This window comes from Pogona vitticeps, chromosome 5 (genome assembly GCF_051106095.1).
Source record: "Pogona vitticeps strain Pit_001003342236 chromosome 5, PviZW2.1, whole genome shotgun sequence".
NCBI lineage: Eukaryota > Metazoa > Chordata > Lepidosauria > Squamata > Agamidae > Pogona > Pogona vitticeps.
In genome coordinates this window covers 101,773,744-101,795,478 of record NC_135787.1, presented here as the reverse complement: position 1 = coordinate 101,795,478, position 21,735 = coordinate 101,773,744, and the positions used below count along the sequence as shown (strand labels likewise).

The 21,735-nt window shown below is 40.5% G+C and overlaps 1 long non-coding RNA gene across 5 annotated transcripts in view; it reads left to right on the top strand.

Annotated features, from left to right (window-relative positions):
• Window positions 1-9,664: 9,664 nt before the first annotated feature.
• LOC144589476 (uncharacterized) overlaps window positions 9,665-21,735 on the top strand; it is a 57,007-nt gene continuing 44,936 nt past the window's right edge. For 4 of the 5 annotated variants that reach the window (XR_013545612.1, XR_013545609.1, XR_013545610.1 and 1 more), the window contains exons 1-2: window positions 9,665-12,327; window positions 12,923-12,985. This is a non-coding gene — a long non-coding RNA (uncharacterized LOC144589476). Of the gene's footprint in view, window positions 12,684-12,922; window positions 12,986-21,735 lie in introns of all 5 variants that reach the window. The other variant, XR_013545608.1, reaches the window with a different exon arrangement.

Genomic DNA, 21,735 nt, shown 5'->3' with positions numbered 1-21,735 from the left:
TGCTAGAGCTCTCCTCTTTTCCTTGATGGCTGGCATCAGCTTCTCCGAATGGGCTTCAAATCAGTCTGCCATCTTTTTGGTCTTCTTGCCAAATGTGGACAAGGCAGCATTATAAACAGCATTCTCTAAATGTTCCCATTGTTCAGGTGCATTTGCACCAGCTGGGCCTGGAAGAGTTTCCTCATGCGCTTGAGCAAATTCCTCCACTTTTCTCTGATTGCGAGTCTTGCCAATGTCAATACAGTACACAGTCTTCTTTCCTTTTTGTGTGATACAATCTCTTTATTTGCAGTTTTACTCTGCTACACACCAGGGAGTGATCAGTATCGCAATCAGCACCTTGACAACTGTGTGTGATCGTAATACTAGGAAGGCTAGAGCATATTGTTATTGTTAGTAGTTAAGTCGTGTCCGACTCTTCGTGACCCCATGGACCAGAGCATGCCAGGCCCTCCTGTCTTCTACTGCCTCCCGGAGCTTTACAAAGCATCTAGTGAGGATCAAATTGAGCTGATGCCAATATTTCGATCTTGGATGTCTCCAAGACATTGCATAGAAGTTTACAAACTCATTGGCATTTGCCAGAAGCTAAGTTCTTGCTGTCCTGAAAACCTTAACTTGTTATTTAATTAATTTACTCCAAACCCTATCCAACCAGTCAACAAGAGATTTAGTATGATTTCTGAAATTACTCTTGCTGAGGATTCAGCTATCACATGGACTTTCTTTACTGTTCCCTAGCACCCAAGTCTTTGAGACCATTATCTGCTGCAGGGCTGTTTCCCACTTCATGGAGAGATATATCTGGGTCTGTCTTTGAATCTGCCTATGTCAAGGAATTACAGTCAATCAAGATTTTCTGACAAGTGTGTACTCTTCACATATATGTTTTCAGACATCTTTGTGTCACATTTGCTGTTTACATTTGCACTTTCAAATTTTTCAGGTGTACCTCTAAGAATATGTGGGGCATGGTGATGCTGCGGGTTAAACCACAGAAGCCTCTGTGCTGCAAAGTCAGAAGACCCAGCAGTCGTAAGATCGCTTGTCCCAGCTCCTGCCAACCTGTGTGTGTTTAGTCGTTTAGTCGTGTCCGACTCTTCGTGACCCCATGGACCAGAGCACGCCAGGCCCTCCTGTCTTCTACTGCCTCCCGGAGTTGTGTCAGGTTCATGTTGGTTGCTTCGCAGACACTGTCCAGCCATCTCATCCTCGGTCGTCCCCTTCTCCTCTTGCCGTCACACTTTCCCAACATCAGGGTCTTTTCCAGGGAGTCTTTTCTTCTCATTAGATGGCCAAAGTACTGGAGCCTCAGCTTCAGGATCTGTCCTTCCAGTGAGCACTCAGGGTTGATTTCCTTTAGAACTGATAGGTTTGTTCTCCTTGCAGTCCAGGGGATTCTCAAGAGCCTCCTCCAGCACCACAATTCAAAGGCATCAATTCTTCGGCGGTCTGCTTTCTTTATGGTCCAGCTCTCACTTCCATACATCACGACAGGAAAAACCATAGCTTTGACTATTCGGACTTTTGTTGGCAAGGTGATGTCTCTGCTTTTCAAGATGCTGTCCAGATTTGTCATCGCTTTCCTCCCAAGAAGAAGGCGCCTTTTAATTTCAGGGCTGCTGTCTCCATCTGCAGTGATCATGGAGCCCAGGAAGATAAAATTTGACACTGCCTCCATATCTTCCCCTTCTATTTCCCAGGAGGTGATGGGACCAGTGGCCATGATCTTAGTTTTTTTGATGTTGAGTTTCAGACCGTTTTTTGCACTCTCCTCTTTCACTCTCATTACAAGGTTCTTTAATTCCTCCTCACTTTCTGCCATCAGAGTGGTATCATCTGCATATCGGAGGTTGTTGATATTTCTTCCGGCAATCTTAATTCCGGCTTGGGTTTCTTCCAGTCCAGCCTTCCGCATGATGTATTCTGCATATAAGTTAAATAAGCTGGGGGACAATATACAGCCTTGCCGTACTCCTTTCCCAATTTTGAACCACTCAGTTGTTCCATGACCAGTTCTAACTGTTGCTTCCTGTCCCACATATAGGTTTCTCAGGAGACAGATAAAGTGGTCAGGCACTCCCATTTCTTTAAGAACTTGCCATAGTTTGCTGTGGTCCACACAGTCAAAGGCTTTCGCATAGTCAATGAAGCAGAAGTAGATATTTTTCTGGAACTCTCTGGCTTTCTCCATAATCCAGCGCAAGTTAGCAATTTGGTCTCGAGTTCCTCTGCCTCTTCGGAATCCAGCTTGTACTTCTGGGAGTTCTCGGTCCACATACTGCTGAAGCCTACCTTGGAGGATTTTGAGCATAACCTTGCTAGCGTGTGAAATGAGTGCAATTGTACGGTAGTTGGAGCATTCTTTGGCACTGCCTTTCTTTGGGATTGGGATGTAGACTGATCTTTTCCAATCCTCTGGCCACTGTTGAGTTTTCCAAACTTGCTGGCATATTGAATGTAGCACCTTAACAGCATCATCTTTCAAGATTTTAAATAGTTCAACTGGAATGCCATCACCTCCACTGGCCTTGTTGTTAGCCAGGCTTTCTAAGGCCCACTTGACTTCGCTCTCCAGGATGTCTGGCTCAAGGTCAGCAACTACATTGTCTGGGTTGTCCGGGATATCCACATCTTTCTGATATAATTCCTCCGTGTATTCTTGCCACCTCTTCTTGACGTCTTCTGCTTCTGTTAGGTCCCTCCCATTTTTGTCTTTTATCATGTTCATCTTTGCGCAAAATGTTCCTCTAATATGTCCAATTTTCCTGAACAGATCTCTGGTCTTTCCTTTTCTGTTATCTTCCTCTATTTCTTTGCATTGTTCATTTAAGAAGGCCCTCTTGTCTCTCCTTGCTATTCTTTGGAAGTCTGCATTCAAGTTTCTGTAACTTTCCCTATCTCCCTTGCATTTTGCTTCCCTTCTCCTCTCTGCTATTTCTAAGGCTTCGTTGGACAGCCACTTTGCTTTCTTGCATTTCCTTTTCTTTGGGATGGTTTTCGTTGCTGCCTCCTGGACAATGTTACGAGCCTCTATCCAAAGTTCTTCAGGCACTCTGTCCACCAAATCTAGTTCCTTAAATCTGTTCTTTACTTCCACTGTGTATTCATAAGGGATTTGGTTTAGATTATACCTGAGTGGCCCAGTGGTTTTTCCTAATCTCTTCAGTCTAAGCTTGAATTTTGCTATGAGAAGCTGATGATCAGAACCGCAGTCAGCTCCAGGTCTTGTTTTTGCTGACTGTATAGAGCTTCTCCATCTTTGGCTGCAGAGAATATAATCAATCTGATTTCGATATTGCCCATCTGGTGATTTCCATGTATAGAGTCGCCTCTTGTGTTGTTGGAAAAGAGTGTTTGTGATGACCAGCTTATTCTCTTGACAAAACTCTATTAGCCTTTGTCCTGCTTCGTTCTGAACTCCAAGGCCAAACTTCCCTGTTGTTCCTTTTATCTCTTGGCTCCCTACTTTAGCATTCCAGTCCCCTAGAATGAGAAGAACATCTTTCTTTGGTGTCAGTTCTAGAAGGTGTTGTAGATCTTCATAGAATTGTTCAATTTCAGTCTCCTCAGCAATGCTGGTTGGTGCATAAACTTGGATTATTGTGATGTTGAATGGTCTGCCTTGGATTCGTATTGACATCATTCTATCATTTTTGAGATTGTATCCCATTACAGCTTTTCCCACTCTTTTGTTGACTATGACGGCTACTCCATTCCTTCTACGGGATTCTTGTCCACAATAGTAGATATGATAATCATCTGAGCTGAATTCGCCCATTCCTGTCCATTTTAGTTCACTGATGCCCAGGATGTCGATGTTTATTCTTGCCATCTCCTGTTTGACCACCTCCAGCTTCCCAGTGTTCATAGATCTTACATTCCAGGTTCCTATGCAGTATTTTTCTTTGCAGCATTGGATTTTCCTTTCACTTCCAGGCACGTCCACAGCTGAGCGTCCTTTCGGCTTTGGCCCAACCACTTCATTAGCTCTGGAGCTACTTGTACTTGTCCTCCGCTCTTCCTCAGTAGCATGTTGGACGCCTTCCGACCTGAGGGGCCCATCTTCCAGCGTCATATCTTTTAGCCTTTTGTTTCTGATCATGGGGCGTTCTTGGCAAAGATACTGGAGTGGCTTGCCATTTCCTACTCCAGGTGGATTGCGTTTAGTCGGAACTCTCCACTATGTCCTGTCCGTCTTGGGTGTCCCTGCACGGCATAGCCCATAGTTTCTCTGAGTTACTCAAGCCCCTTCGCCACGACAAGGCAGCAATCCATGAAGAAGCCTGCCAACCTAGCAGTTCAAAAGCATGTAAATGTGAGTAGATAAATAGGTACCACCACAGTGGGAAGGTAACGGTGTTCTGTGTCCAGTCGCACCGGCCACGTGACCACAGAAACCCTCTTTGGACAAACACTGGCTCTACGGCTTGGAGACGGGGATGAGCACCACGCCCTAGAGTCGGACGCGACTGAACTAAATGTCAAGGGGAATCTTTACCTTACCTAAGAATATAATGCATGAATAAGAATGACTTGACTTGAGAGACCTTAACAAGAAGTCTTGGCCGTCATATACCTAAGAGACTTTAGTGAGAGATACCACAAAGTGAAGTTGGTGACTTGCATGTAAAACATATTCTCATCACAGAGCCATAAACCACTGGGAATTGCAGTTAAAATAAAAAACACGGCATTCCTTCAGAACTCTGATGATGTGCTATTACAGAGAAAATTAAAGACATTTTCTCTTCAATTCATGCAACTGCACTCCCTTCCCCCATCTCTCCCCCCAACACTGCAGTGGTTTTTAAAATATTAATGGTTCTAGCAATAGCAATTTTTCTGCTTATCATATGCTTCTGTCTCTGTGCCATGTTTAAGTGAGTGTAAAAGCCACTTATTTCCAGTAACATTAATTTTTTTAATGGATTCATTCAGGCTTATGGATTTCAGCAAAAAATAGATATCTTTATTTCATTTTACACCCAGCATGTCGACAATAGTAATGTTTGACCAGTTATTAATCAAAAAGCTAAAAGGGCGAGCGTTCCAATTGAGATACATTAGCTTGCATTCAATATTAATAGCTTATGCCAATATTTATTTTGCCCATTTTTTAAGTGGCTGATGTCATTATAGTTGAGCCCTCAGCTTGATGTCAGCTTTTTGAAGCAAAGCTACTGGAACTGGGCGGGGGAGTTGGGTCACTATATATGCTGATATTCACCTATGGATTAAGATTAGACCCATTTTGTGCGAGTGCCATGGAAGTATACAGGGACAAGTATTTGACCTGATACTTCTACATGGGCTATATCAGCAGCAACTCTGACTTTTTGTGTCACTGGCACTTACAAGTCAAACCACACTGATTGCACAAATCAGAGTCCCTACAGCTATTACATGGAGGCACAGTTTCACATAAATTGCCCTTTCCTGGGAGTGTGGTCCAACCTCAAACTCTAGTAGCCCTACAGAATCTGGAGGCGCCTGCCCAAGGCATGCATTTTAAAAATACTTTCAGATATGAGAACTTCTGCCTTGCTGTTATGGATCAGTCTCAGCTGGTGATTTGGGGAGAGACGCAGATGACAGGAGCCCAATCTGACACTGCAGTCCCTTCTGTTTCAGAGGACTCACGGCTCCCATTTGTTATTGTTTTTTCACTCACAATTGTTTTGCAAAAGTTATATGTTAAGTAATACAGCACAGAACCACATCCAAATTCAGCACAAGCAAGGGCAACGTTCTCAGACAGAAATGTTGTAATTATGAGAGAAGTAGGAAGGTTTCCCTGCCCTTGAAATGTGCAGATAAAGGTATCTGAATTACTGTTATAAATTGCAATTTTTAAAGCAATACTGCATTCAAGGAGTGACAGCTTTCCCCGCTTTTCATTTTTTTAAAGAGGTAAATTGCTGTGCACCTACACATCCCTACTAGGAAGTGACCAGAAACCTAAAAGATTAGTGCCTGTAACAGTGGTACAAGCTGATGCAATTAAGTCAAGTTGAAACTGCTATAAAATATGAAGTGGAATAGCATTCCACAGCTATGCAGCAGGTCCGATTAATTATCTCCTGAAGCATCTATCTCCCTTGTTCTGCAGCAGATTATACAGTTGCACCAAGAAGCCATTAGCATCTCTCCAGCTGCTCAGCACAGGAAAGCTTTCTACAGCTTGGGGTTGTGTCGACCTCATGCAGATGTTTAGTTGGAAAATACATGTGTAACCTCCTCTATGCAGGTTACTTGCTCTCTCACTTTTCTGCCCTGAAAGTAGGTCTATGATATAATTCTCATGTTTCAGGATGGATCCTGTAAACAACACACATACCATGGAGCCCTATTTTACACATGCCATGGAGTCATGTTGTATTCTTCTTGTTGTTGAGTATTTTAGTGGAGATGCGGCAAGAACAAGCAGACAAGTGTAGCATGAAGAGAGATGTAAGACGGATGCATTGTTCAGCAAACGTTAGTGTTTCCAGTTTGTAATAATTTCTGATTTCTTACAAGGCGAGATATCAGCAAGAAGGAAATATGCTAAACTGGTGAGAGAAATATATTATCCAGATATAGGACATCAAGCAAATGAGCCACCCCTGATTGCAGCACTTTCATGTGACCTGTGGGATATTTTGTAAAAAATGGTTGAAATTCACCGTACTCTGAACTGGAGCAATAGCATTATCAGGAAGTCCGTATGGCTAAAGAAGAATGTCACCATAACTTTCTAGAGATTGCCAGATATTTGCTTCTGTGAAACAACATCATCATAATTCAGAGTGGGCAGATCTACATGACACAAACTATAATCATAATATGGCTGGGAGTAGAAAATTGTACTACAGAGGCACAATTGGCCAAAATCCTGTTATTGTCAGTGGCAGATTGCCACTGATTAAAAACTTGTTTACTTCAAATTTGGTGTGTGTGTGTGACTTTTTCTCATTGTACGTGAGTTGTGCACACCCCAAAATTGAAAACAGAGAAGTTTTTCATCAGTGACAATTTTCTGCTGCTGCTGCTGCTGTCATTCCTCCTGCACAAGCAGAGCTCTGCAAGGTGATTTTGGCCCACAAGTCTTAGGACGTAAGGCAGGTATGCGTACACACATACTTTTTCTATTTAATGTAGCATCTCTACCACACAGATATGAGAAATTGTTGCTGTACAATTTATAACGCTCCTTTTTAAAAAAAGATAACGGGTGGATTTGGGAACTGATTCTCCTGTCATGTTTGACCCTCACTGATCATATCACAAATAAAACTTTTAATGGGCCAAAACCCACCAAAGACATTGTTCCTATTGGAGTCACTCAGTTCACCAATACAAGACTTCATGAAAAATTGTACACTACACATATATTGAGACTGTGTACAGTATAGTGGTGCTGGATATATTGTACCATCATAGGCTACCTTTAAGGAGTTTTTAGATGGGAGGGACCTTTCTGGACAGGGGTTGCTGTCAATCAACTCAGACTGTGCTCACACTAGAGAAATGCTCCCCTTCTTTCTCACATCTTCTGCTTCCTGCATAGTCATGCATTGTGGTCACATGGCATAGAGCCTCGTGGCGCAGTGGTTAAAACGCTGTACTGCAGCTAAAACTGTGCTCACGACCTGGGGTTCAAATCCCAGGTGGCCGGCTCAAGGTTGACTCAGCCTTCCATCCTTCCGAGGTCGGTAAAATGAGTACCCAGCTTGCTGGGGGGGGCAATGTGTAGCCTGTATAATGAAATTGTAAACCGCCCGGAGAGTGCTTGTAGCACTATGGGGCGGTATATAAGTCCAAAAATAAATAAAAATAAATAAATAGTGGTTCATATGCTTTTTAACTTTTCTACTTTTTTAGAGTGAATTAGATGCGGTACATTCATCTACACCCCTTAAACGGGACATGCCCCTTTCCCTCTTTTTTTTGGTGCCTTTCTCTGCTCCCCTTCCCTTTTTTCTTTTAAATTTGTGTGGTTATAACGATGTATCGACAAAATGCCCATTCTGGCCATGTAGCAATCTGGGCCAATTTTTTTCCTGTTTCCATGCTTCGTGATCCTCTATAGCGGAGAACCCACAGCACACTCCAATGGCAGTCAAAAGACAGTAGGGGGGCTGAGGCTCCATATTTGACAGAAGTATAACAACGTGCCAAGATTTTTGTTTAAAAATTATTTTTTTTAAAAAATTGACAGAGTCGAACGACAGTGAGGGAGTGGGGTTGGACCGCAAGCCAGATGCACACGAAATTAATTAGTTTTGGAGTACAAACTCAGTGGGATGTTGGTTGTACTGCATGATGAAACATGGAATAAATATAGTAGTAGCCTCTCAGTGGGATGGATCTGATGCAGAGATAGCGTGGAGAGGGGGGGGGGAATTGATAATGGCCTTGTGTCATGTGAACCAAAAAAAAAAAAGTTGAAATTCATGAGGAGTAACTCAGAAATATTTTGCTAGTATAACTGCAACCTCAGTAGCAGCCAATTCTTCCTTCACTACCTCAGATTCCCCCCCAGCTCCCCCCCCCATTGAGGATTCTGTGAGTTGTGGAGTCAGAAGTGAACAATTAGAGTGCTCTGTCAGCAGTGTAACTAATAAGTTAGCTAATAATGAAGTAAACTAAGCAATTAAGCTCAATGTAACATTAACATTTCTATAAAATATTATGCTTGTTTTTATATTTATTATTTATTTAAATATTGTTACCCTGCCTTTCTCCTTAAAAAGAAACCGGAGGCAGTTTATAAGAACTGTGAGTAAAATAAAACTTTTTATTTTTATTCATACCAGAGTCTCTGAGTGAATTTATTTAAACAAATAAGTGCCAGTTGAGGTAAACTAAAGGTGGTCTACCAAGAAAGGTAAAGGTAAAGGTTCCCCTTGACATTTAGTCAGTTGTGTCCAACTCTAGGGGGCGGTGCTCATCCTGATTTCCAACCCATAGAGCTAGCGTTTGTCCGAAGACAATCTTCCGTGGTTACGTGGCCAGCATGACTAGGCATGGAACGCCGTTACCTTCCCACTGAGGTGGTCCCTATTTATCTACTCACATTTTTAGATGCTTTCGAACTGCTAGGTTGGCAGGAGCTGGGACAAGTGACGGGAGCTCACTCCGTCGTGTGGATTCGATCTTATGACTGCTGGTCTTCTGACCCTGCAGCACACAAAGGCTTCTGCGATTTAGCCCGCAGCGCCACCATGTCTGCTCTTTAGGTTCCAACCAGAACCATTTTTTAAATCTGCTCCATAATCAGATGGAAAGTTTATTATTATTAAGGGCCACACTCAATTTTCCTCACACCAAAATGCAAAACCGACCAATTTTATTACCCTCCATTTTTTAGATAATGGGTGGATCTGGGAACTGATTCTGTTGTCATGTTTGACCTTCATTGATCATATCATGAATAAAACTTTTTATTTGCCACAGCACATCAAACACATTTTCCCCACTAGAGTCACTCAGTTCACAAATACAAGGGCTTGTGGAAAAACTGTACACTACACAAGTTTTTAGACTGTGTATAGCATAGAGGTTGGAGACATGTAGATATCTTCAAAACTCTGAAACTGGAAAGAGGAGGGGGATTGCTGACATTGGTGCTACGATGCAGGGCAAGACAGCCTGCTCCCAAGTGCAGGATGTCTGGGGCAGGAGAAGCAGTCAAATGGCAGGCTGAATGCCACAGGCAGTCTTTTAAAAATGCCCTCAGCAGAACATGTGTGTTTTGACACTGCCTGCCTGAAGTAACAAAATACCTTGGGCTAGTTTTATACTCTGATAATCATTTGAATTCTGAGAAGTTTGTCCGAGGTGAGACCTTGTAGGAAGGGAGGTAGAAAGGTAAAAGTACAGTAAAAGAGGCAGCAGTCTAAGGATGGCTGTGAATTGCTCTGGAGACTCTCAAAGAGATGCGCTCAGAGAACCGCTTGAGCTTCTTTCTTTTGGCATGCCTAATCAAAACAAAACAAAACAAATTCTAGTACCTTAAAATCTGACCAAATTATTTCACTGTGAGTTTTTGTGGATCACCATCTAGTTCCTCACATACATGGAATGAAACATTTAGCCAGTTATACATGGTGGGAACGGTAGTCCAGTTGAAGATGAGTGCAAATACAAAGAAAGTGAATTCTAAAGTGACAACAATATGATTAACTCCAATACAATCATGAACTCTGAGAATGTTGATGACATAATCATCGTGGCTACTGCTAAAGTGATTGAATGTGTGTGAGGAAAGCAGGAGAAATCTGGCCTTGGGGACTGTGCCTAATATACGTAGCCGAGAGAAGTAATGAATGGAACCTTACATGATCATGCCTTTATATATATGGTAGCTCTGGCAAGTGATAAGCAGAACTATACATGTACATGTTTTGGTGAACAAGCTCAACAGGCCACCATCCCACAGCGGACACAATCCCACAGCATTACAACAACTCTGTTTGAAGATGAGAACTGAAGATCCAAGTATACCTTAAAGTCCCATCCACAACAAGCATATAGTATTCATTTTACCATGCACCCGTGATGCTTGTACTGCATCCTGATAGCTACACAATGTAAGGGTGAAACTAGGACTAACAGGGTCAAAGCAGGACCAACAGAATTTACCTTGTTTTTTTCTGCTTTGTTCCACTGCACCATCTGCTCACGTGGGCCCCAGTTAAGGATTGTAATGTGCTGATTTGTGCGCTTGGTCACTGTGGGTCATCTGATGGTGCTTTCTTATTTATAGGCATGTTTCTGTTGGCTCTTCTCTATCTCTCCATGCCTTAGGGTCACTCCTGTTTAGTTTTCTTGGGATGCCCTGCTTTCTCCTTTCTAATTGTTTTCAATGTTATCACTTTTGCACCGCAGTGCAAAAAGTGAAAACTGAAACTCAAGAAAGAAAGAAAAATTAGAAAGTAGAGCAGTGCAAATATGAAGGGAAGAGAAAAGAAAGTGAGGTGGAGGGCAGAGAAGAGAGGCCCAAGGGCATGGTAGTCTTGGCTGGGAGTGACTGAGTGTCCAAATATACATGAGAGATACCAGCCACTAGGAGGAAATTTCTCAACTGCAGAAACATGGATATGTGTGGCAGGAGCTTTTATCACCTTCTCACAATTTGCAAATTAGTTTGCTTTATTTTATGATTAGTTTTCAGTACATTCTTTCATTGGAAGTCTCATTTTCTTAAGACACAAAATATTGCCTGTTCCTTAAATGCTGATTTCTGCTCTGATGTTGGATTATCTGTAAAGTTTGGCCCTGACCTATGAATTATGCAGGGTTTGGTTTCAGTCTTATCTTTGCTGGCAAGGCAACATTCGCAACCCCTTATTTCGGCAGTAACTCCTCGTCCTGTGCAGGGGATCACCCTGCAACATGGGAATCGCATGGGCCTTCCTTGCAAGGCTGTTTAAAGATCACGAGAGGGAAAGATAGTGCATTTTGAACATTGGAACATGCTACTTAACTGTTCATACGAGATAAATAGGTGAGAAACATGCCAGCACAAACCTGTATTCATACCCTTGTGATGAAACAACTGCAAAACCATGATTTTCCCATTCTTTCTTACCCCGTGACTTTTAGGGGAGACAGGCAAAATAGTTTCAAGAGAGTCAGATGTGATTTGAAAGTCATTGCTTCCCACCATAGATTTACAATGTCTCCACTGAGGTTTTGCATGTTACTGTGTAAAACTTGCAACGCCTGTTACCTGGAGGCAACCAGAATCTCCATCATAACCAGCAATTCTGCTTACAAGCACCTTCTGATGCCTTAAAACAGTTATCTGTTGTCTGTCCCCAGACTTACTTTCTCTCCCCAAGTCCCAGCGACTCTTATGAATCTGTCTGTGATATGTATGGAAACCTCAGAAGGCAGCCTCAACTAACGCCTCATCGGTTGAAAATCCTAGCACTCTGAATTGGAAATGAAGAAGCCTAATGCATTTTACAAATGCTGCTTTTCCACACAGAGCAGCTGCTGAAGCAGAGCCAGGAGAAGTCATATGTTGACCTCTGTATCCATTCTGCTGTATTTGAAAATATATGACCTGGAACTGTAATAGTGTCTGATTGGTTGGCCAGGAAAATATGGACGGGGGGGGGACGCGGCGGCGGAACAGACGACACCCATATTAGTACTGGAGGAGCGTTGTGTAATCCAATTTTATGCGCTAAAATAATGGAGTGTCGAAGATACTGCTTGCCAGCAGATGGCAGCAAAACGGAAAAAAGGAGAAACGAAGCGAGGCTACAGTGGACAAAAGATTTGAGATTTCTAAACAGCTTTAGTTTCACTAGCCTGTTTTTGATATGCAAGGTAAGTTAGCAAGGGCAAAGAATACGGTGCTTGCTTTTCCTCAGCACTGGTATTGCTGTTATTTGACATAAACTGTAATGAATCCTGTAAATGTAAGATTTCTAATGGTTTTGAGAAGTGGCTACTTTTTCCTCCACTATATTTTCTCTGCAACTTTTAATATGTCATAATTGTACAATGTGCAGATCCTTGCCCACCCCTACACCCACACGCACACACCCCCTCCCTTTCTAAACTAACCCCCATTTGCAATATCGATAGTAAAATGTTGCTGGTACTGAAGCTTTGTTAGCTGCAAATAAGGCCACTGTGGGAAAGTTATTTTCTGGAGTCGGTATAGACTGAATTGTAGTTAAGTAAGATTTATATAAGTATATATTGCAACTAATTGTACAATTGAGAAATAGATAAGGAAACATTTTCAGGTCTGTTTACTGGATGATTTTTTGTTTTTAAAATGTTAATCTTTTTGTTTTTGTTTTGTAAAGCTATGTGAATGATACATTACATTTTGTCTTTTTACATGTTTACATTTTCTAATTTATTGACAGGGCAGAGTTAATTTTAAACTGATGTGCTTGTGTGTTTCTTACAGGGTCCAGCTGCAGATTTAGATTTTTCTGGTACCAGTCAATGCAATTCTTGTCCTTCATGAGAGGTAAGAAATACATTTCATAATCCATTATTGATCTTTCAAGGATGTGGTTGTCTTTAAGTTCACAGAACATGCTTTTGAATTAAGGGTTTTGTATGGTGATTTTAAGTTGCCCTTTAATTGTTTAAAAGTCTTGCTGCTGATGCATAACTTTTTCACTGGGTCACTGACACTTTTGCTGCATAAATCTCATTCATAGTGCATGGTGTGGCATGTTTCTGAATGCTTACCCAAATTTTAATAGGTTTGATGTTTAAACTATATTTTTATATGAGTATTCTTGAGGGAAATTCTAGCTACTTACTGCAAGTGTAATCTGTTTCATTTTATACATTGATGCATACTGGCTTGTCAATCTTAATTGTCATACTGATTTTGGCCATTTTTACCAATTTGTGTAGAAGCATTCTTTCTTTCTGCCTCATTCATCTTCCCAGCAAATATTTTGACACTTGAAGTAATATGCTCCCAGTTTTTGAAAAAGTCCAACCAGTTTTAACGATGGGCTCTAGGGATCTTTGGCTGTAATTGGCCCAGGATTAGTTTAAATATGTATGTCATTGCTCAATACAGAATCTGTTGTTTCAAGACCAGCGGAAGGCAGAACTTCTCTTAGTAATTAGAAATAGAAAGTTTTATTTGTGGATGATGTCTGAAAAAGGCAAATAAGGGAAACAGAGAAGGCCCAGTCTGTCAGCAGGATATTGCCTAGGGTGGACACTGGCTATTATCCTGCAATTCCCTGGTTGGCCCCCCAATAAAAAGCTGGAATGGGGAGTACTCACCAGTCATTGTATGACATAGTTTGCCAAATCCAAATCCTTTCATTTCAGTGTTTCCAGATGCGAAATTATAGAAATATTAATGTCCTGGGTTATTGTGAAGTTTGCACTTCTAGAAGGAAAGTAGTTGAATTACCTTGCTGACCTAGTTAGATGTAATTATGGATATTCAAACCAAGGCCAACCTAGAAGCAGGTCGTATGTAGCCTTCCGGTCTCTTTTGAATGCCATTACCTCATCAGGAATCCATTCAGGAAAAAAGAATCACAGTTCCCAGAGGGCCTGACTTAAATTAGCTGAACTTATAGCATTAACTGGATATATAAGTAGATTTTTTTTTCTTACAGTACTAGGAAGCCAATTTCTGAATAGGAAGTTTTCTCTCTTCCCCCCCACCCCCACCCCAATTTAACATTTTACATTTCAATACAATTGTTGTGAAGAAGTGCTAGGCTCAGTTAAACTGGGTTTCTTCCAGGAGAGGATTTTTTTTTTCCTCTGATGTTTCTGAAATGACAGATTTAAATAAGGCATTATTTCTAAGGAAGCTTTCCTGCAATAGATTTAATCAGTGATGTTTACTGTTTTTGATGAAACAAAATTAATAAATGTGGGTAGATCAGGACATAGATTTTATGGAAGGAGAAAATGTATGAATATGCTGATGTTTTGCTCATGTAATATTTCAGCGTGAGTAAATTAAATCCCTTGAAACAAATCACATGTTACCATCAGTGAAGTTACCCTAAAAATGAAAAATTGGGTAGGCCAGCTATAAAATTACATTTTATATTTATGTTATAATTGGCAAACAAAGTCTCCTGTCACTGGGGAGAACGAAGAAGAATGCAAAGATTAAAAATGTAGAATGTGATATAGTCGAAGTTAAACATTTCTGTATCTCATAGGTCTGAATTCGCAATGTCTATTGATTGGTCTTCCCGGTTCTCTTTAATGTGAAACTTAAAAGAATTCAACCGGTTCCTCTTATCACCAAGAGGCATTTGAAATGATAAAATTATCAAAGAAGGAAGAGGAAACTGCATGTAACTTTGAAGCATTGAAAATGAAAGTACCATATCAGTTTGATTTCCTACTGTTTAAAAGTCGAGCAGGGAAATATATTATTTGATCTGGCATTTTTTAAAATAAGAAAACAGAGAATAACAAATATAGATTTGCTGATTTGGATATATCCACTTTGTACGGTAGGCCTAAAAAGATATTAAGGAAGATGAAGAAGGATAATTTCAAATTATTGAACAATGATCCATAGTTCTATCAAGCAGGTACATCTTAATTATTAAGTTTTTGACTAAAGCACTTTCAGACTTATGTGCATTAGAACACTCCATCTAGCAAGGATTGTACTTTTAAGGGAAAAAAATGAAATGTTAGCTTAACTACCTCTTCACCTTAACAGAGAACCATGTAATGTACTGTATGTGAAACTATTACTGGAAATGTTAAGTAAACACGATAAGGTAATAACTCCCACATATAAGGATAAATACGATGCTTCTAGGTTAGTTATTAAATGCATTCCTGGCCCCATAAAAATGCAGACTCTCCCAATAAAAACAATGGAGCTTACTTTGGGGTAAACATACATAGGATCAGATGTGAGGGAAAATTTCATAGTGTGTGATTTGGCCGAAACAGTTCATATACAATATTAATTGTTTGACTTTTTAACAATTCTAAAACAGAAACTTTTCCAGTCATCTTTACGACCTAGAAGTCACATTCATTTAAAATTTTAATAACAGTTAATTATATAGTGAATACCTTGCTAATTGGTTTGCATGTTCTTCCATTCATAATTTTTAAAGTTCACTGTAGTAATGTTGTATTGGTTTATAATGAAGACTATAAACTTTTGCAGTACAATCTTATGCCATCTTGAATCAAGTAGGACTTTCTTCTTTCTTTCATTCAGGATTACAATTTTAATTTGTATAAAATATTTTTGATAATGTATAAGGTACCCAGTTTCAGTGGCCTTACATAGCAAGCTTCCACGTTATTACTGAAAGCATGTAAAAGGTTAAAAATTACTATAGTATGTGTACAAAATTTCAGATTCCTAAAACAAACTTTTAAAAAGCCCTAACATTATTTTTTTTCTAACCCAGAGAAATTGGTATCCTTTGTAATGTTAATGTTTTTTGCTGATTTTTAGGGTTTTAAGGTGGGGAAGGTTTATATTATTTTAATTCAGGTTTCAGCTAAATGATGTTTTTATTTCTTTTAATTACTTTTAAACAAACAAGCAAACAAACAAAAAAATTAATTCACATTCCCTACAAGACTACTGAGACTGAAATGTAGGCAACTAGGGCCTGACCCAGCCTGAGTTGTCGTTGTCGGTGTTGTCGTTGTCGTTGTTGTTGTTGTTGTTGTTGTTGTTGGTGGTGGTGATGATGATGATGATGATGATGATGATGATGATGATGATGATGATGATGATAATAATAATAATAATAATAATAATAATAATAATAATAATAATAATAATAATAATAATAATAATAATAATAATAATAATAATAATAATAATAATAATAATAATAATAATAATAATAATAGTAGTCATCTTAGAACTGCAGAGCTGGAAGGGACCCTATGGATCATCATGGATCATCAGGTGTAGCCCCTGTCAAGGAGGCACAGCAGAGAACTGAACTTCCAACCTCTGGTTCCACAGCCAGAAGCCTAAGTCACTGAGCTGTTCAGGAAGTTTAAGAGCTTCTACATTCCATTAATTTAAGTAGGAGAGTTAAAATTATTTAAATATATGAAGCCTAAAATTGTTTAACTTCTGCTCTTAATTTTTAAATTATTGGATATAAAGAAAATGTTTCTCTATTTTTTTTTTTACATTATAGCGAAATAAGACTATTGCAATATTTTATGTATGTACTATGGACATCTATATAGTTTAGACAGAAAGTCTTGCGACACCTTAAAAATTAATGAATTTATTGTAACATAAACCTATGTGGACTGGAGTCCAATTTAGAAAAAAACACATCTGGTGAAATGGGCTGTCATCAACATATGACATAATAAATCTGTTAGATGTTGAGGTGTGAATGCCACATGGCTCTCTCGCTCTGTGTGTGTGTGTGTGTGTGTGTATGTTACAGACTAAGCTGTGTGTTTCCAGAAGTAAATTTAAGTAAGTGAATAAGCATGCATTAGATTAGGTAGTACTTTATGACTTTCCATCCAGAATCGTCCACATCTTCAGACACGCTTTACATCAGTGGTCCCCAACCTTTATGGAACCGTGGACCAGTTGGGGGTGCGGGCTCCGTGTGCAGGGGGGAACCCCTGCGCTTGTAAGCGCAACGCCCTTGCGAGCGTGACACACCCACCGTGCATACGTGTGGGGGCAGAGATCCATCTCCGCAGCCAGCCCTGGGAAGCCCACGTGTTGGGGACCCCTGCTTTACATAACTCCCTGATGTGTAGCAGATAAGTATGGACCATCTTTTTAACATAGAATATTCTCTGTGCTCTCATCAAGCACGTACACACACAATTAGAAGTTGGTAAAGAACTTTATACTGCATTAGTTGCAATATGTGACTGTGTACAACATGTAGTTCTTTAGTGTTTAGGTGCCGGTCCGTGGGCTTGCCAGAACTGGACCCCCACGCAAGCACACGGAATGGGGGGGGTTGACGACCCCTGCTTTAAAGTCTTCAAAGACTTTGATTCCTCAAAGAGAAAGAAAATATGTTCTTTAAAAAGAACATCTCTCCCTGTGTGCAAAGTTCCTTTTCAAAAAATATCATAAATGGCTAAAATGGAGTCCAACACACATTGCCATTAGTATCATGTCTACTTTAAATATTATTAATGGATATACTTCAGAAGTCCCCAATTAGCAGGAACTATCTACATCTTGGTGTGTCGCGCTCACGGGGATGTGTCGCGCTGGCATGGGGGGCGTGTCAGGCTTGTGTTCATGCGTGCGGGCGCAACACGCTCCCCGCAGGCATGACACACCCCTGTGTGAGCACAGGGGTGCCCCCCACATGAGCTCGCTCCTCCCAACAGGTCCATGGCCCCAACCAAAAAAGTTGGGGACCGGTGCTTTAAAGGACTAGCTCTTTGGCTTGGTGCCAGGTACTGTATGCTTCCTCCTTCCGGGTTCATTGCCCATATTGAGGGTCAGAGGTGTGGATGTCAGTTGTTGGTATGAAGGGGGCAGTTTCGTGGGAGTAGAAGTTTTGGAAGTATGAAAGTTAGAGGTCCTGACTCAGAAACCCCTAGATGAAGGGCTGCATTCCCAACCAAGTTTGCTTCAGCCCCAGTTGATATGTTGAAGCCCTGAGTTGGGTAAGAACATGTTGGCCAGTAGATCTGGCAGTCCCCTCTTCATCCTATCTGAAGATATAGTTCCTATTGCTGTTAAGGGTAAGGATTATAACAACAATTTCATAATCTACAAGCTATTTTTAATAGATTTACCTATGAATTAGAGTGTTGGGCATTAGGGGCTTGGGTTCAAATCTCCATTCAGCCACAGCAAATCTAATTTTATTCTCACAATACCTATGTGACAGGTTAAACTAGATGAGACTGACCAAAGATCGTCTAGTGAGCTTCTTAGGTATGCAAGTCTAACACAATCCAGGCACAGTGTCTTGTATCAACCATAGCACTGCAGTTAGGACATGGATGTTTGGCTTCAACATGAGTTGTATTAAAACTTACACTCTAGTAACCTCTTCCATCTCTAACTAACAGCAGGGACAAGAATTGATCCAAGTTTAGCGCAATGTGAGGAAATAGAAGTTGGCAATAGAATATCAGCATTATTAATTGAAAGGGTTTCTCCATCTCTGTGTTCCTTGTGCTGTGCTTTGTCATCCACTCTGTGGGCATGCATGTTTTAATAAATTACTTGCCTTCGAGATAAACTGATTTGTTTTTATTTCCCTTGTCACAATATATTTTCACCAAATATGATCAGAAGAGAGTTAGAAAGTTGTGTCCCCTCCCCAAAATTTTTAAAATCCCTTCCGTCCATATGCTCCATTTTAATCTCTGATATTCTGTCTTGGAATTAGTAGTGAAAATAAAAGCAAGATCCTCACTAGATAGCAACATTTCCCCATGTTCCCTCTCCTCTGATGATAGCATATACAGTCGTGCCTCGCTTAACGATTGCCTCGCTTAACAAGGAAATCGCTATACAATTAGGTTTTTGCTATCGCTTTTGCGATCGCAAAACAATGGTTTAAATGGGGTTTTCTCGTTTAACAATGATCGGTTCCTTGCTTCGGGAACCGATTTTTGCTTTACAACAATCAGCAAACAGCTGATTGTCGGGTTTCAAAATGGCCGCCGGCTGAAGAAAATGCCCCCCCCGCTGTTTTCCAGGACGGATTCCTCACTTTACAGGCATCGAAAATGGTCGCCCTATGGAGGATCTTTGCTGGACGAGCAGGTATTCAGCCCATTGGAACGCACTGGGTTTTTTCATTTCGTTTGACGATGTTTTCGCTCTACAGCGATTTTGCTGGAATGAATTAACATCATTAAGTGAGGCACTACTGTACGGTGGTGCCCCACTTGACGATTACCCCGTTCCACGATGAATCTGCTTTACGATGAGTTTTTTACAGGCATCAGAAAATGGCCACCCTATGGAGAATCTTCACTGCACTATGAGGTATTTCACCCATTGGAATGCATTGACCGGTTTTCAGTGCATTTCAATGGGTCTTTTAATTTTGCTTGACAACGATTTCGCTTAACAGCGATTTGAACAGAACGGATTATCGTTGGCAAGCGAGGCACCATTGTAGTTATGGAAAAGGGTGGCGCTGCAGGTTAAAGCGCAGAAGTCTCTGTGCTGTAAGATTTGTAGATCAAATGTCTTTCCACTTTTACCTTCCACATGACTATAGAGTGTGAATATGGAAACCACACACAGACACAGTTTTCATAACCCCTGCCACCAACACAATGGAGTTTGCTGCAAAAATATACAACAACTTTAATTTAAAAGAAAACATTTAGTTTTCGAGCTGAATAGAACTCCGGGGAATAGACTTCTGCTTGTTTCCAATGACTGTGCATTGTGTTGCAAGGATATACTGCTGTGTTTTGCTGCCTTAGAGCCAGCATAGTTTCTTTCAAAAAAGAAATGGCTTGTTTCCTTCCGGCATTGCACACTGCCAAACTTCAGGGTGTTGATGGGGGTACACTGTGAGTGTTGGAAGGTTCTGGGGACCAATGCAGCTTGACTCAGTTGTGGTAGGATGGTAGAATGAGTCAGAAGATATGGGTGGAGGAACAGCAACCACAGTTAGCAACTAATGGCACTGGAACGCCACCAGGCCCTCTTTCTCTATTCAACATGTCCTCAGGGCTAACTAGACATTTCTCTGTGCATGAATTTTGAAGTGCAGCAAGTTAATCTCTCTTTCGTGTGTGGGCATTTCATCACAATTACCAAGGGGCTGCTCCAGTTTCATATTTTGCTCTTCTGCAGATGGTGCAGTTGTGCTCCTGTGCTATGTTTGTTTGTAATATATTTAATTCATATGCAATGAAGATATGTGTATTCTGATCCCTCAGCAAAATTTACATCTGCAGTTTTCATGAAAAGAGCTCTAATCCTATATGTACTTTTGGTATTTTCTTCATCTAGAGAAGTAGGGTGCAGCAGTTCCTAGACATTTTAGATTGAGTTAGTAAGGATGAAAACCTCTCCTCTGATTTGACCCCGGATTGTGGTCTTTTAAGTCATTTTAGAAGCATTTTTCGATTTGTATGCCATACAAACATCAAGATATAATACCTTGCCCTCCAAAAAGAAGAGCAGAGAGTACGAGAAAAGAATGAGTAGCACAAGTAGTGAAATAAATTATTTCTTCAGCAGAGCAATAGGTGACAGCAATAGGTTGCTTATCAAACACCAGAATTAATATTGTGGATTAATTCCTTTTACAAAGTAGTTTTCCATACTCTCAGTTTAAGCATATGCTTCACTTTCCTATAAAAATCAATGTGATTCAGAAGAGAATAACTCACGCTAGAATGTATCTTGAGTGGTTTGCTTTGCAGTCATAGGAACATGGAAAAAGCTCTGTCGCTACATTCAGCTTTCTCTTTCCTCTGTTGGCTGATCATAATTTCTGGTGTTCATTAGCAAGGCCTGAAGGTGATAGATGTCTCCTGTTGTTTTTCTTCAGCAGACAGGTTTTAGAGGTATCTGTATGCAGCCTTTGTGTGTACAGTTATGGTGAATCACTCTTGATGGACTTATCCTTTCATTCATTTTAGAGGGATGACTGGCCATGAGCAAATGATTCTAAAGACGTACTCTTTATAAACAATTCCAGATAGAAATCTTTTGTAATACAAAAAATTGTTCTCTCTCTCTCTCTCTCTCTCTCTCTCTCTCTCTCTCTCTCTCTCTCTCTCTCTCTCTCTGTGTGTGTATGTGTGTGTGTGTGTGTGTGTGTTATAGAGAGAGTATGTGTTAAACTTTATATTCACCTTCATGTCTGAGACAGAACTCCTGAAAGCTGTTATTTCTGGGTGGTTGTAAGAGCAGTAAACTAGACAACAGCATCACATGGTCCATCTGATGCTTACAGTAGACAAAAGGTCTATTTATATGATGAGAAAGGGGTCATTGAAGACAAAGGCATCCAGTGATCCTGATGGCAAAATAAATCATCCGACCACTAAATGGATCAAGCATCTTGCTCCTTCAACAATTGTACTAATTCAGTCAGTCTAGTGAGATTCTGAGTCTGCATCATATGCGTTTGAAGTCAAGAGAGGACAAGCAGTTACATTTGTCTGGCTCAAGAGACAGTAAAAAATGCATTGAGCCCATCAGATGTTATAAATGAATTTGATATCACCATGGTTAGAATTGTTTTATCGATGTCTAATAAATGTTAAAAAATGCCTGCCTTGCTATAATAGAAATTACAG